Consider the following 17,672-nt stretch of genomic DNA (forward strand, 5'->3'; position numbering starts at 1 on the left):
TGGAGGCAGGAGAGGCTCCCACCACCACCGCTGCGTTTGCCAGCCATCAGCCCAGCTTGTGGTTGAGCAGCGCTCCCCCTGTGGGAGTGCACTGACCACCAGGGGGCAGCTCCTGCGGTGAGTGTCTGCCCCCTGGTGGTCAGTGCACGTCATAGTGACCGGTTGTTCTGCTGTTCAGCCGATTTGCATATTACCCTTTTATTATATAGGATAGGTGGTCACTGTTGCTATTATAAACAATGCTATAATGAATAACTTTGTAGATGTATCATTTCATTTCATATTACTGTAAGATAAATTCCCTGAAGTAGAATTATTGGGACAAAGATAAATACAGTTGTAATTTTGATAGATATTGCCAAATTGCCCTCTCATTGTTAACACATTGTATGCGGGAAACGTGTTTACACGTTTTACGTATTTATACGTTCTACCAGTGTAGTAGAGCGCGGGACACGTATTAATACGTTTTTTATAGACTAGTGGTAGAAGCGGGTAACGTATAAATACATAAACTAAAGTTATCGTAATTTTACTGAACGTTGCCATTTGCGCAAAAAATTAGCAAAAATGGCCCGCGCCACCTGTTAGCGCATGATAAAAACTACCCGCAAACAATGTGTTAAATTAGTCCTTTTCTCACCATTCTCTTTACCAATGTGTTCTGATGCCTATATTAATGAAGTTCCCCAACCATTATCCACCCTATTGCCAAACTGATCATTTTCAATTTTTAATATACACTATAATATTCTAATTTTAAATGTTTAAAATTACTGAAAAGGCTTAAGTTCCTCTGATCCTCCCTCCTTATCTCTACTCCCAAAACCCAACTTCTATCCACCACCCATGAGTTAATTACTATCATAAGTTTAGTATTTTTTAAAATAAGCTTTATCTTTTTATTTTAATATGTTTTTATTGATTTCAGAGAGAGGAAGAGAGAGGAGAGAGGGACAGAAATATCAATGTTTCATGGGTTGACATTCAAGCACTGTGCCACACTGGTCAGGCAAGTTTAGTATTTATCTTACCAGACCTTATTCTTTGCATTTGCATGCATATAATACTGATCTGGCATTTTCCTTATTTATATAAATACTATCATACTGTATACACTGCTCTACAACTTATCATGAAATCATTTATGTAATTATTCATTTTTTAAATTGTTACGTTATTCCACAGAATGAATATAGCAACTTACTTGCTCATTTTCCTACTTATAGCCAGTTTTGTTTATTTTTCCAGTTTTTTAAACATTGAGGTGTGAGAGACACATCAATTGGTTGCCTCCCACATGTACCCAACTAGGGCCGGGGATCAAGCATGCAACTAAGGTAAGTGCCTTTGACCAAAACTGAAGTTGGGGCCCTTCAGTCTGCAGACCAATGCTCTATCCACTGAGCCAAACCAATTAGGGCGGGAATGGCATTTTAAATTAATAGATACTACCAAACTATTCACACCAATTTACACCCCCAAATTGGCTATATAATTTGTACTCCAAACAATAGTTTATAGTATTTATTATTACCTTACAACATAGTCAATGTTAGTATTACGAAGCTTTTTAAAGTTTTGCCTATATGAAGGGTAAAAAACAAATTATCTTTCTGCTTTAATATGTATCTCTCAAATTACAAATGAGATTGCATATCTTATCAAATGCTTGTTGGCCATTTATGTTTCCTTTTCTGAAACTGACTGTTCATATTCTTTAATAATTTTTCTATGTCACTTTCTTTGTAGGAGTACATTATGTATATTTGTTTTATATGTTGCAAATATTCCTCCTAGTTTTAAAATTTTCTTTATTTTGAGTGTTGCCAAAGTCTTAAACTGTGGTCAAATTTCTCAGAATAGCTTTCTACAACATATTTATAATCATGTATTCCAATCATCTATAGAATACAGGATTAACTTTAAGTAAAAAATAATTAAGTAGTTGGCCACCTACCATTCTATTTCATAAACGTAAGTCCCAGAATTAACCTAAATTGTGAATCTCCCATTTCTTAAGTAGGTCTCAATTCTCAAATGTTTCTTATAGAGTGAACTTCACATTGTAATGAAGGAAAGTTTTATATATATATAAAAAATTTATTTTTTTTTACAACATAGCCAATAAATTCAGGCTAACTTCTAGAGCACAATTGAGAAAACAGTGCTATGTTTCATCACTAGAGGAAAAACTGGCTGTATTGGACTTATTGAGAGATGATATTTGAAAGCTATATGAATTCAGAGCAGCTTTAAGTTACCAAACAAAATGATGTAGTCAAGGAAGACTTTTCTTCAATGAAAGACTTAACCATTTGAAATGTATACTACCTCTCTAATTTTATCTATCACTCCCCCTTATTTTTCTGCTGTAGCCACACAAGTCTTTTTAATTATTCTTTTTTTTTTTGCAGTTGTATTTTTTTTTTGCAGTTGTACTTTTTTTTTTTTGCAGTTGTATTTTTTTTTGTAATTTTTTTTTTTTTGTAATTATTCTAACAAGCTAATAAACACGTTCCCACATAGGGTCTTGGTTGGACATGTTGTCTCCTCTGCCTACAGAGCCCTTCACTTAGATAACTACATTGTTCCAGACAGGCAAAGCCAGAAGCTTTCCCTGACCACCTTATATAGCAACCATCTCCCACCATTCTATCTCTTTATCCAGTGTTATTCCCTTCACTGCACTCATTAACACCTGACATTTGTTTACAGTGCTCCTCCTCCTCCCACCCCCAATGTCAGCTCCAAGAAAACAGAGACTTTGTCTCCTGTTTTGTTCATTACTGTAACACCAGAGATGAGAACAGTGCCTGGCAAAGGGCAAACATTTCTGAATAGGCTTTGACAGACAAGGAAAAGGAAAAGGAAGCTGAGCCTGAACATGATATATTACAGAGGAGATACTAGCTTGATAATGATGTTAGGAGTTAAAAAAAAAAAAAAAGAAAGAAAGAAAAAATGAAATTGAAGACAATAAAAAGGTTTGAAAACCAGAAAGTAGAGTTTGAACTTTGTCCTGCAGACAATTGGGAGTCATTCAACATATTGAGCAAATGGTGATCCATTCAAACATTTATTCAACACAAGTTCAATTCACTTCACTTGGCACAATGGAGAGTGCAAAGGTCTATACCACATGTTCTCTCCTCAGACTGCTTAGGTTTAGTAGCAATGGGTTCAAAAAAGTTTTAGGAAAATTATCTGGCAGTCATATGCAGGATGGATTTGGAGGAAGGAGACTAAAGTTAGAAAGGGCAAATAATAGGCAATGCAGAATCCCAGGACAAACTGAGATCCAGTAAAGAGTAAAGAACTGTATTGATTGCTGGATATAAGAAATAATGGAGAAACATGTATCACAGAAAACTTTAAGATTTAATCATGATGATGATAAAATTAACAGAAAAATCCCCCTTTCTCTTCTCTTCTCTTCTCTTCTCTTCTCTTCTTTCTCTCTCTCTCTCTCTCTCTCTCTCTCAAATCAACAATTAAAAGTGATGGAAATTCCTTGAGCCTCCCAATGGACATATTCAGTAAGCCACTGGGAGATACAAATCTGGAGAGTACACATTTAGGAAGCATCAGTATATAAAACATCCATCTGAGCCCTGGCCGGTTTGGCTCAGTGGATAGAGCGTCGGTCTGCGGACTCAAGGGTCCCAGGTTCGATTCCAGTCAGGGGCATGTGCCTTGGTGGCGGGCACATACACAGTAGGGGGGTGCAGGAGGCAGCTGATTGATGTTTCTCTCTCACTGATGTTTCTAACTCTCTATCCCTTTCCCTTCTCTGTAAAAAAAGTCAATAAAATATATTTTAAATAAATAAACAAACAAAACATCCATCTGAGAGAAGACAAAGAAAGGGGAGGATAAGACCAACTACTGAGGGGAATAACTACAGTGGTAAAAGGATCATGAAACAACAAAAACTGAAGGTAGTAGTCAGAGAAGGAAAACCTGGATAGCACACTAACATGAAGGGCAAGGAAAGAATGTTCCTACATGGGAATTAATATATTCATTCATGCACTGCCTAATGACATTTCAATCATTGACAGACCACATATACCATAGTAGTCTCATAAGATTATAATGGAGCTGAAAAATTCCTAACACCTAGTGTTGGCATAGCAGTCTTAAGGTCATGTTCAACACATTACTCACGTGTCTGTGGTGACACCAATGTAAACAAACCTACTGTGTTGCCAGTCGTATATAAGTGTAGCACATACAATTATGTATAGTGTGTAATACTTGATATAATAATAACCAACTATGTTACTGGTTTATGTACTTTACTATACTTTTTTAATCTTGGAGGGAGGGATAGCTGGAAAGAATAGTAGCAATAGTTAATCAAAGTTGATTTTTCTCTTCCCCAAATATAGAAGTCTGTACATATTTGAAGGCAGGGAGAAACAACCATTGCATATAATGATCAAAATCATCAGTGAGGAAAAATGTGGCACCAAGATTCCTACAAAAACAAAAGATTCTACTTCCATTCAGTCTGCAACCTCAAAGAGACTTTTCACCAAAACCCAACCATGCTGGTGTCTTCATCTTGGACCTAACAGCCCCAGAATTGTGAGAAATAAAATTGTTGTTTATAAGCTACCAGTCTCAAATGAACTAAAACAGCATCATTCACAATAGCCAAGATATGGAAGCAACCTAAGTGTCTGTTGATCAATAAATGGATAAAGATGTTGTATTACACAATGGAATATTAGCCATAAAAAATGAAATCTTGCCATTGATAACATGGACCTAGAGGATATTATGCTAAGTGAAATACGTCAGACAGAGAAGGACAAATACCATATGATCTCATTTATATGGAATCTTAAAAAAAAGTATGAAAAAACAAAAGACTCAGAGCTATAAAGAATAAACTGATGATTGGCATAGGGGAGAGGATTTGGGGGATGGGTGAAAAAAGTGAAGGGAAGTAAGAGATACAAACTTAGTTATGTCACATTAATGTAATATACAGCATATGTAATTTAATCAATAATGTCACTATAACTTTGTACAGTGACAGATGGTTACTAAATTTATCATGAACACATAAGGTATATAAATGTCGCATAACTATGTTGTACACCTGAAACTCATAATATTGTATGTCAACTATACTTTAATAAAAAAGTAAAATTAGTTTTACCTGTTTGGATATACGGTAAGTGCTATAGACACAAAGGAGTACAGGAGTAGAAGGGCTGCACATCCAATAACTTTATCATGAGATAAGTATCTGTTGGGGTCCAACCCCAGCAGGACCAGGGGTTCCCAAAGGTGTGGACAGAGTCGGCGAAGAAGGAATGACACGGAGACAGCGTTCAGTTGATCAGCAGCCCAGCCAGGTTCTATAGCCAGATTCTATCCAGGATCTCCAGCCAGGTTCTGTGTTTGTCTTGTTACATCTGTATTTATACCAGTTGATTTTAATCCTATCAATTTCTAAACCAAAGGTTAGGGCGTTTATCTCCATTCCAGGGAGTAAAGATTATGTAGCTTAAGCGTGATTGTTCGTAGTTAAAGTGATTAACTACCCGCCTGGCACTTAGTTAAGGGGTTTTATTCCCTCCCTAACTTCAAGGAAAAATCCCTACCTGGGGAAACAACCTTTCTTGGAGAGGTGACCCTGGTTAAAACACATAGCTCGAAGTAGAGGAGCAAACATATTAAGAACAGTATGCCATATATGCCAGGTCCCTTGAAACATACGCTGTGCAGATGTTTCTTCCCTGCAGCGACTGTGTCAAGCAGCAAGGATGGACCGGCTTCCAGCAAGTATCCTGATTCCAATGTCCAATTCTATAATATTATGGCTTAGGATAAATATCCACCTCAGTTTCCACATTTACACAATAGGAGGGTATATTAAAGTGAGGTGCCATGATGGCCTCTACTCAGCTCCCTTAAATTGCTGGTGTAGTAAAGCACCATAGTAAAAATAAAAATGCCTTATCCCTCCAGTGTAATGAGACAGAAAAAAGCTAACTGGGTTACAGGAACTCTCAAGCCTCTTCCAGAAAAGATTCTACACTATGCAATAGAATCATAGTATCTGTGGGTTTAGCATATTTTTTAATCAAAGGAAATGTAAGTGAATATTTTCTATTTAATTTTTAAAAAATATATTTTACTGATTTCTTACAGAGAGGAAGAGAGAAGAATAGAGAGTTAGAAACATCGATGAGAGAGAAACATCGATCAGCTGTCTCCTGCACACCCCCTACTGTGTATGTGCCTGCAACCAAGGTACATGCCCTTGACCGGAATCGAACCTGGGACCCTTGAGTCTGCAGGCCGATGCTCTGTCCATTGAGCCAAACTGGGTAGGGCTTCTTTTTAATTTTTTAACTTCTAAATTATTATGGATTACAAAGTTATATAACATGAAAATGTGTATATTTTAATATTAAAATAGGACTCAAAATTGAGTAAATATTCTACAGGTTCCTTAACTGCAATTCCAAAGTCCAAAAACAGCTCTGAAACCCAAAATAATTTATTTAGCAGTAAAAACTAGACCTGAACTGACATGAAGCAATTTATAGTCTTTATTTACTCCATTTAGTGTAAATGTTCATACATTTTCCTGCAGAAATAGTAACGTGTTTAAGAAGCTCTGTTGAAAAAGTTATATAACATTATTACATTGCCTATATGCAGAAACAATTCTTAATTTCAAAGCCTATTAGACCCCAAGGATTTTAGTGGGCTATGACCCTATAACAATAATTGCTAATATTTACTGAGTTATCAACTATACATCAGACACTGTTCTGATCACTTTATATGCAGTAACTCATTTAGTCCTCCCTACTACCATAAGGAAGGTATTATAATTATCCCTATTTTACAAAAGAAGAACTGAGGCACAGAGTGAACAAGTTGCCTAAAGTCACGTAGCTAGAGAGTGACTTGGCTAGAATGCATACAATATTTAAAACATTATACATAAGTGGGGAAAAAAACCATAAAACAGAGAACTGATTATTATAGTAGAGTGGTAGGAGTCGGTGATATGTTTCTCCATTCAAGTAACATGTTATTTCTAGAATGTTAAGGGATAAAACAAACAAAAAATACAAAACATTTCAAGCACTTACAAATTCTCAATTATGTGAATTCCTAATTTGCATCAATTGCATAGTATAAAATCCAAACTCCTCAGCTTATGTTACTATCTTTAATTTTAATTGACATATAACATCTTAATCTTTTTGATTACAAGTAATACACAATACATATTCATAGAAATTAGAAAATTTGAATAAGAAAAAAGAAAATAATCACCTGTAAACCTACACTCAGAAATAACCATTGAACAATGTGGCACATATCCTCCAGATGTCAATGTGTTGCTTATCCAAAATGGAATTTTTAAATGGTTTTTCACTCCCATATACCCAAGACATCTTTTCCTGTCTTACATTTTTCTAACATCATTTTAACAATGAGGCAGTACCCCACAGTGGGGATATACCCCAGCAATCACTGAAATATTTAGGTTGTTTACAACTTTACAGCATAATGATCAAGTCACTGGCTCTTGAGTCAAATGGCTTGGATCCAAGCTCTGGCTCTACCACTAACTCTGCTACCTTAAGCAAGCTACCTCATTTCTCTACCACTCAATTTTCTCTTCTCAAAAATGGGATGTCATCTACTTTCTATGAGTAAGGGGGGTAAATGTTATTACACAGCTTTTATTATCAACAATGCTGCAATTGGTATGTTCATAAGCTACCAATTTAATAGTATCTTTATTAGATCAAGATAAATTCCCTTAAATGGGAATTTCCATATCAGAAGGCTTTTGAGTCTGCCAAATTAAAGCTGGGTTTAAAGACCTCCTCAAATAGCTCTCTCACTTAACACTCAGTTCTTTTTAATCCAAGAAAATAAAAACTATGATCCAGTTAAGCTAACCAGCTTGGTTCACTCGATTAGCTTTTGCTCTTCCACTTTTGTAGCTGCAAACTTAAATATATTCCATAAAATCTCAAAATTTGTAGGAAACTTAAGGACACCGAGCCCAAATGTTCACTCTGCACAATTCCTCTAAAGTCCCTAATTTGAACACTGTTGGTGACAGCAGACAACCAACCACCCAAAACAATGTATCTTGGAAGAATAATGAAATCTGACTCCTTCTAACTTCTACAGATTGATCCTAGTTCTTTCTCGTCAGATCAAACCTGGTCTGTGTGACAGGCCTCCAAATATTTATAGACAACTATCATTTCTCAGATAAGCTTGTTGAGCCTTTCCTCCTTTTCATTTCCCCCATGATCAAGGTCCTCTGGTTTTTGTGTCTACCACCTAGGGAACTTGAAAAAAACTTGTGTCTACCACTTACTGGCCCACATCCTATGCTACTAAAGCTTGGGCCTCTGCGGGGGTGGTGTGCATGTGCGTGTGTTGTTCATTTGTTTTAATATACTTTTATTGATTTCAGAAAGGAAGAGGGAGAGATAGAAACATCAATAATGGGAAAGAATCATTGATCGGTTGCCTCCAGCACACTCCCCACTGGGGATCAAGCCTGCAACCCAGGCATGTGCCCTTGACCAGAATCGAACCCCAGTCCTCAGGCCGATGCTCCAACCACTGAGCAAACTGGCCAGGGCAGGTTTTTGTGTGTTTTTAATTAGCCTGCCCATAATGGTTATTATGATATAAAGTCTGAAAACTGATACAAGGTCCCACTTATGCTGACATAATGTTCCATCTTTAATACAACCAGCACAAAGTAAAGTAGGACTAACATCATGCTCTTTATCTATGATGTTCTACCAACTTCAGGATGTCATATACTTCAAAAAATAAAATTAGCCCAGCCCGTGTGGCTCAGTGGTTGAACATTGGCCCACGCACCAAGAGGTCCCCGATTCAATTCCTAGTCAGGGCACATGCCTGAGTTTCAAGCTCACGATCCCTGGCAGGGGCCATGCAGGAGGCAGCCTCAATGATTCTCTCTCATGGTTGATGTTTCTATCTCTTTCTCCCTAGCCCTTCCTCTCTGAAATCAATTAAAATAAAATAAAATTTTAAGAAAACTAAGGCTAAGAGATTTAGATTTCTATTTCTAAATGTATCAATAGCCTTGCATATGGATTTATTATGTTCAGTAGAAAAAAATAACTTCATGCTAAGCCTCTACACTTACGTCATGGACATACTTAGACCAAATAAAGGTGTAGTAGCCCACCAAAGACTGAACTGACAGCTGATTACACCAATGTATCTTCTCCGTGCAGAACACTGTTGTCAACAGTGTGAGCAAATACAAGCCCTAGTACTACTAAGATTTAATAGATTTGCCTTCTAGAGAACATGATGAAACAAGCATCTTCAGAAAATTTAAGTATAATACTAATTATAGCTGTAGAGACTCTAGTGTTACAGAAACATGATTACTAGTTGGAAAGCTGTGGAACCAAAGAAATGATACTTATTAGAAAACTAAGTTGCCCTGAACTCTAAGGTTTGTTTGGCTTGTTTGCAGAGAAAGAAGCGATGGAATCCATCAGTGAGTTCCTCCATGCTCAAGCTACTTGCAAAGGGACAGACATCGCTCAGCCAAAAATGCATGCTCAAAATGAAGTCATGATTCAAGAATGCATGTAATAATCTGAATTCCTCATGACTTGTTTGTTCTACCTGTTACCATTTCTAACTCATAAGGTACTCAAGAGCGAAAAAAAAAGTCCATTCTATGAAAGATGTGGCCCATTATAAATACATCTCAGAGACAAGGGCGTCAGGGGCAAACCAAGATCCAATCTGATATTTATTTTCATTTGAATAGCAAACATCAAAAATATACCTGGCATTTTCTAACAATTACAGAATGACCAGATGCTTCCTGTTGATGGAACAGTGTAGAACTACAGACAGAATCTGACTAGAGTTCACAGAAACAACTGAAAATGAATTTAGCTTCATTTCAGAACCATTAAGTCAACATATGGCCTTAAATTTTCACATCTACATTATAATTGCCCCTCAACATAGAAAACCCAGATTGAATCAGAGATAGAGAACTCAAACTCTAAGTTACAGAACTCTGAGTTTACTTGAAGGGTAAATATATACATTACAAAAGTGTTGTTTACTAAAGGTTTCACTACAGGATTCCTTTTAAATCTAGAGTTCCTAAAGTGCTTTGAGAAGTGTCCTCGCTTCAAAAATGACATTTACATACAAGTTTTCACAAGCACATCCAATATGGAACTCACATTTCATTTGTGTACAGAATCACAAGGGTTATGCAATCTTTATTCATAATGCTGTTTATGCATCTAATTCCCAAACTGAAAAAAGTTAGAGCCTAAGAAAAAAGTGTAGAAATAAGCCATCTTATCCATACTTTTAAAGTGACTGGTAAAAAAAAAAAAAAATTTTCTGGTATAATATCCTGACTTGACTTGTATGGTGAACACAAGCTACAAATGACACATTTCTCAGTTTTTTAAAAAAAGTATATCGTGGATTGTTCCAGAGGTTTTATGGTGTGATACCACAATAGATTGAATGCAGAAGTAGATTTAAGAATCTGTCTTCCATTCAACCAGTCATTTAAAGTCTTGTAGAAATGCAAAACAATGTCACTCTTCGGCCAACATGTCACTTCTGTTAACATGCAGCGAATTTATTTATTTTTGTTATTTTAAATACTTAAGAGGAAAGTTAAGAAACGCAGATAAAACAGTCTTTAGTTTCCTTACATTCAAAGTCTGAGCCTGAAAGTGGAAGTGTCAAGGCTGATGGTTACATGTTCCTGAGAAATTTAAACCAAACTGGGTGGACCTATATGTGAACTAAAGTAACCTATCCGCAAAAACAACGTGCAACCGCTAACTCCGACCTAACAGATTACAGTGCACCTTTACTGCGGATGGCACACGACAAGGATCCCTTCCTGACGGCATCGAGCCATTTTCCAGATAAATACTGTGCTTCCGAAAGTAACTTGCCTGAACGCAGACAGCACCTCGCTGTCCAGGGAGCACTGACAAACACTTGCACACTCCCAAGCCCCCTCCAGACGCTCTGCGGTCTCCGCCCCTCCTCTGAGCAGATGTCTGCCTGCCACAGTCCAATCAGCTTTAAAGCAAGTTGTGTGTTTCTGCAAACAAGCTTAAAGTGGGGAGACGCACGCCCAGCGGGCCTGCATCGTTCCTCGGGGTTCCGTTCTCACCCTGCACCCCGAGGCCAGGCACCCGGGGAGAGAGCTTCCACGAAGCACGCTTCAGGGCACACTAACAGCGCCCGGGCAGACATGACCCGGCAAAACTCTCCTCTTCTCCCGCAGCCGAGTCCCCCAGGCAGGTCCCAGCGTCCAGGGCGGCAGGCTTCGTCCCCGCAGGGCTCCGGTCCCCGAAGCCGAGGCAGTGGCCGCGGCAGCCCCACGCGGGACGGGGCGGGAAGGGCTCCCGGGTTAACCCTGTCAGGACCGCCCGCTCTGCCGCGGCCCCAGCGCCTCCCGGCCCCGAGGGCTCCGCGGCCCAGCGCGCCCGGGCCCGGCCGCCCTTTTCCCGCTCCAGCGAACCGGACGGGGCAGCCAGGCCGCCCAGACAAAGAGATCCGCGGCTCCCGGGCGGTAGGCGCCGAGGCCGGGCCGGGCCGGGCCGCGCCGCGCCTGCCGCTCTACCCCGCTCGCAGCCCGCAGAGCTCCCGCCGCCCCGGCCCGACACCATCCCCGCCGGAGCCGCCGCTCTGGACCGGGCCGGGGAGGCCGCGGAGCCGGGGCCGAGGAGGGGGCGGCGGCCACCACCATGTCTGCCCGCCCCTCCCCGAAGCGGGGTGCCCAGCGGACAATGCGCGGCGGCGGCGCGGGCGGAGCGGGCGCCCAGGCCGACCCCGCCGACCCCCGCGGAATAAGCGGGGCCAGGAGCCCCGGAAACCCGGCGCCTTAATGCAATAAACAGGAAATCGCGGGGATGATCTGGGTTCCGGGGGAAGTGGAATTATTTTTTACCAGCGAAGAGATCAACTTCCACATCCGGTGGTAACAGGGCCCTACACAGACCCGCACTGACCTGGAAAAGCTTTGGGAGCGGCGGCGGCGGGGGAGCGGCGGGAGGGGTGCGGGACCCGAGGCGCTCCGTACCCGGCCGAGCTGACGCGGCCCCGCTACACACACAGCGCTTCAGCTGCACAGGGCGCTATTTTCCGAAAATGCCGCGTCTGGTCGGCGCCCAAAATCCCCACCGAAAAGTCCCCCGTGTGCGCGCGGAGGGACACATCGTGTGCGAGTGAGTCCGCCTCCCAGCATCCCTCCCGGACCGGCCCCCGGCGGCCGCGCGCCCGAGCCCTTCCGCCCGGGCCGCGTTAGCGGGTCCCCCTCCCACCCGCCGCCCGACCCCACTCCGGAGGGGAGAAGGGGGCGAGAGGGTGTGATTCTCGTTTTTAACGGAGGGGCAGGAAATGGGCCATTTCTAGAGTTGGGCCACACAAAGAAACCGGCGGAATGATCCGCTCTCGGCGCCCGCGAGTCCCGGCTCGCCCGGCGCCTGCGCGCACGGGTGGCAGTGCAGCCATGTGCGCGGGAGCGGGCCGCCGCCACCGGGCTTTCCCGCCTCCTCCTCCTCCTCCGCGGGCTGGGAGTTGGGCAGCGGCAGTGCGTGTGCTAACCTCCCTGTCTGTCCGGCATGAACGCTGCGGGGCGGGGAGTCCGGGCTCCGCGGTTCAGCCGAGGCGCCTCGCGGAGATGGAGGGCGGCCGGTTTCCCTGAACAGCGGCCTTAGGTGCAGCTAGGCAGGCTGGGGCAGGAGTCGCTGTTGCGGTGCGAGGGGAGGAACGAGGATGGTCAGGTTTATGACGTATGTATCACTGTAGCTTTTTTTTTAAAGCCTGATGCTGTCTCATACTTGGTAGGTCCTAATAACTGCTCTCTGAACTCCCCTGGGTGACTGTCACCGGAGGTAGAGATGTGCTTTTTTATTGTGGCCAGAGTGTCAAGAGTTGTGTTTTGTGTTGTATTTAGAGGAGCAAAAGTTTATTTAGATACAGTGATGTGCAAAGTAAAGCCTTACGACTTTAATGTACGCGGGCCAACTTGCTAAGAAACCCAACGCACTGCTTTGTTTGTGGAGGTTTTTATTATTGATTTATTTTAGAGAGAGAAACATCGATTTGTTGTCCCACTTATTTAGGCATTCATTGGTTGCTTACTTTTTTAAAAAATTAAATCTTTATTGTTCCGATTATTACAGTTGTTCCTCTTTTTCCCCCCCTGTTCCCACCCCACCGGGTTCCCACCCCACCCTCTGCCCTTATCTCCCCCCCCCCCTCAGTGTCCTCATCCATAGGTGTACGATTTTTGTCCAGTCTCTTCCCGCACTCCCCACACTCCCTTCCCCCCGAGAATTGTCAGTCCACTCCCTTTCTATGGCCCTGATTCTATTATAATCACCAGTTTATTCTGTTCATCAGATTATTTATTCACTTGATTTTTAGATTCACTTGTTGATAGATGTGTGTTTGTTGTTCATAATTTGTATCTTTACCTTTTTCTTCTTCCTCTTCTTAAAGGATACTTTTCAGCATTTCATATAATCCTGGTTTGGTGGTGATGAACTCCTTTAGCTTTTTCTTATCTGTGAAGCTCTTTATCTGGCCTTCAATTATGAATGAGAGCTTTGCTGGATAAGGTAATCTTGGTTGTAGGTTCTTGGCATTCATCACTTTGAATATTTCTTGCCACTCCCTTCTGGCCTGCATGGTTTCTGTTGAGAAATCAGCTGACAGTCGAATGGGTACTCCCTTGTAGGTAACTGACTGTCTTTCTCTTGCTGCTTTTAAGATTCTCTCTTTGTCTTTTGCTCTTGGCATTTTAATGATGATGTGTCTTGGTGTGGTCCTCTTTGGATTCCTTTTGTTTGGGGCTCTCTGTGCTTCCTGGACTTGTAAGTCTATTTCTTTCACCAGGTAGGGGAAGTTTTCTGTCATTATTTCTTCAAATAGGTTTTCAATAACTTGCTCTCTCTCACCTTCTGGCACCCCTATAATTCGGATGTTGGTGTGCTTGAAGCTGTCCCAGAGGCTCCTTACACTATCTAAATATTTTTGGATTCTTTTTTCTTTTTGCTTTTCCGGTTGGGTGTTTTTTGCTTCTTCGTATTTCAAATCTTTGACTTGATTCTTGCGATCCTCTAGTCTGCTGTTGGAACTCTGTATAATATTTTTTATTTCAGTCAGGGTATGCTTAATTTCTAGTTGGTCCTTTTTCATATCCTCAAGGGTCTCACTAAATTTATGGACGGTCTTACTAAATTTATCGGTGGTTTCTAGAAAATTCTTGAAAAACCTTATAACCGTGGTTTTGAACTATGTATCCAGTAGTTTGCTTTCCTCCATTTCTGTCATTTGTGACGTGTTTCTTTGTCTCCGCATTTTTTATGCTTCCCTGTGTTGATAGAGTGGCTTTCTGTGCTAGGTGTCCTATAGGGCTCAGTGGCAGATTCTTCTTCTTTGTTTGGGGTTTGGAGGTGCCCAGATGAGGCCCAGCTGTGAAGCAGTGCAAGCTGCTGCGGGGTCTTGGGCCTTCTTTTGGATGTTCTGGGTCTCTCTGACCCAGCTGCAGTTTGTTAGGTAATTTTGATTGCAAAGGGCCAGGCCATTCATATGTAAAAGCCTCTGCGCACAGCTTGGGTGGGGCAGGAGCTCAGGGAATCATCAGGGCAGAGCAAATTACCAGTTACCTCAGCCTCCCCAATTACCTGAGGTGGACACTCTTGGTGCACCCCTTTGTGGGCTTTGTGCACAGTCTTGTTGCAGTTAAGCCTTGATTGTTGTAGGTATCACTGGGAGGAACTGACCTCCAGGCCAATTGGCTGTGAGAATCAGCTGTGCCTGCAGTGGGAGAACTTCTGTGCTGGAGATACCCTTCTGGGGCAAGACTTGCTTCAGTGGGGCTTTGGTGCTCTCTGAGTCTGCCCCCTGAGTGTGTCCCTTGTGGATCTGAGGAGTTGTAATCTGGATGGTCCCACTCTGACCACTGGGTACACTGGCTCTTGGGTCTCTAAGGATGTGCTAATTTAGCCTCTGCCTGAGGCTACCCAGCAGGAGCTATGGAGAGATCCGAAGATTCTTCTTCTTTGTTTGGGGTTTGGAGGTGCCTAGAGGAGGCCCAGCTGTGAAGCAGTGTAAGCTGCTGCGGGGCCTTGGGCCTTCTTCTGGATGTTCTGGGTCTCTCTGACCCAGCTGCAGTTAGGTAATTTTGATTGCAAAGGGCCAGGCCATTCATATGCAAAAGCCTCTGCGCACAGCTTGGTGGGGCGGGGTCTCAGGGAATCAACAGGGCGGAGCAAACAGCTATGGCTGATCCTCAGCCCTGCCCTAAGAGGCCCAGGGTCTCAGTGTCCCATGGTAATCGCTGCAAGCACCTCTGAGAGAAAGCCACCCTCAGGTTCCGCCTGATGCCAGACAGTCCAATTTCTCCCCGTATGAGTCTGGATCCCCAGAGACTTGCCCGGAACTGGAGTTGAGAGCAGTCGGGAGCTTGTGACTCCCTCCCGATTGAAAAGGACAACCGCGTCCTCAGCTGCCAGCCCTTTCCACGTGTGCCTCCATACCTCTGCACTTTACTTCCGCACCTCCTCTGAGTCTCAGTGTGCTTTTCTCTTTCCTTCTAGTTGTAGAATTTCTACTCAGCCAGCCTTCCTGTGGTTCTGGATGATGTCCGTTTTGTCTTTTAGTTGTAGTTTTGAAGTGGTTGTGCCAGCCAGCAATTTCAGGCGTTTACCTATGCTGCCATCTTGGTTTCCTTTCCCATTGGTTGCTTCTTGTATGCATGCTGACAGCAGATCAGGTCAAAGCTGTAACCAACTGAGCTACGGGGCCAGGCCCACACTGATGTGTTTTTAATAGAGGAGCCTAGGAATGACTTCCCTTCCCAGCTTCCGCAGCCTGCTATCTGTGCAACTTTTAGCATACTGTATCTAGGAATTGAGGCTATCTGAGACAAATCAAGAGAGCTGACAGGTTTAATAAAATCCATATTGCCCACTGATTTTTTGTGGCCTGGGATAAGTAATTGTTTTCTCCACTTACGCTTTTCCCATATTGATGTGGTAAAGATTTGTACAATTTTTGTGTGACTTTTTTTTTTTTTAAGGGGAGAATGATGATTTTTTAATTTTTTTTTATTTTAATATATTCTATTGATTTTTTGCAGAGAGGAAGGGAGAGGGATAGAGAGTTAGAAACATCGATTAGCTGCCTCTTGCACACTCCCTACTGGGGATGTGCCCGCAACCAAGGTACATGCCCTTGACCGGAATCGAAGCTGGGACCCTTCAGTCCCCAGGCTGACGCTCTAGCCACTGAGCCAAACTGGTTAGGGTTGTGTGACTTCTTAAAGCATTGTGCCTAAAATAGAAGCAGAGTGAACGACCTAGGGGCCATCTTCTGTGTTTCCTTTTGGTCTAATATGTTCATTGCTTCAGTTGATAAGAATTTTGTCAAATTTTTGGTCAGACATTCTTCTGTAACTGAGTTCTTTGAATTTATTCAGCTGATGATTTCTCTAGCATCCTTGCCTTCATTGATCTTATGCTGTAGAATGCAGACAGGTAGGGATCATCAGTAGAATGAGGGTAAACTGTTCACAACTGTGAAATCTCAGGAGAGGAATCTCTTACCTTGGGAGGCAGGAATGGAATGGGACTGGAGAAGCAGTTAGCTTTAATAAGGAAATTTTGGAAGGTCCTTCAAACAGTAAGTGCAAAGGTTAAGACGCAAACTCTGAAGAAATTGTTGGGTGAAGAAGGTAATGCTATTTCAGGAGTGCCTGAGAAGCCTAGTCGTGAAGGCCAGAAATGCCATGTGCAGGAATTAGCTTTTGAGAGCTAAGAAGAAGCAGTTGAAAGATTTTACGTAAATAGAAGCATCATAAGGATTTGCATTTTAGACAGATGACTATTGTGCAAAAATCAGAGGCATGGCAAACAGTAATGGGTGAGAGATTATTGAGATACAGTGGGGCCTTGACTTACGAGTGTCCCGACTAACGAGTTTTTTGAGATACCAGCTGTCTCTCGGCAGATTTTTTGCATTGAGTTGACAGAGTAATTTGAGTTAACGAGCTCCTTAAACTCGTAAGTCAAGGCCCCACTGTAGAGGCAAATAGGCCTGAAGAATACTACCAAAGTGGTTGAGAGCTTGGTGAGTTGGTCGACTGGGAAAGGGAATAACTGAGAGGTAGATGTCAAAGATGACTCCCAAAGTTTGTTGGGAGACCAACTGGGAGAATGACAGCATCGTATTTGAGATTAGAAACCAGGGGAAAGAAATACATGTTAGGGAAGGAAGAAGTTTTTGCTACGACCTTGTAGAAATTGAAGTGCTTGTGAAACAAACCAGCAGATACGGCTAGTAGGTAATTAGAAGTTTATTCATTTACGTTGTTTCAAGAACACCCATCTGTAACTGGCACTGTTCTACGCACTGGAATAGATTAAGCAGCAGCAAGATCAACAAAGGCTCCTGCTTCTGGTGGAGGGAACAGACTATAAGTTTTACAAAAGAGGAGGAAAAATAATATCCTATAATATGTTCCATGAAGAACATTGAAAAGCCTTGTTCTGGGGCAGAGAGTGGACAAAATTTTGGTTGTTGGTCAAAGGTGGCCTCTCTGAGAAGGT

At 42.2% G+C, this 17,672-nt stretch overlaps 1 protein-coding gene across 2 annotated transcripts in view; it reads right to left on the reverse strand.

Moving 5' to 3' along the window:
- GABPB1 (GA binding protein transcription factor subunit beta 1) overlaps positions 1-12,798 on the reverse strand; it is a 55,514-nt gene extending 42,716 nt beyond the window's left edge. Inside the window, exon 1 of one of the 2 annotated variants that reach the window (XM_036301127.1) lies at positions 12,661-12,798. The gene's annotated coding sequence lies outside the window, so the exon portion shown is untranslated. Of the gene's footprint in view, positions 1-12,065; positions 12,188-12,660 lie in introns of those variants that run through there. The other variant, XM_036301137.1, reaches the window with a different exon arrangement.
- Between the last annotated feature and the right edge of the window lie 4,874 nt (positions 12,799-17,672).

Source organism: Myotis myotis, unplaced genomic scaffold (assembly GCF_014108235.1).
Source record: "Myotis myotis isolate mMyoMyo1 unplaced genomic scaffold, mMyoMyo1.p scaffold_m19_p_1, whole genome shotgun sequence".
Taxonomy (NCBI): Eukaryota; Metazoa; Chordata; class Mammalia; order Chiroptera; family Vespertilionidae; genus Myotis; species Myotis myotis.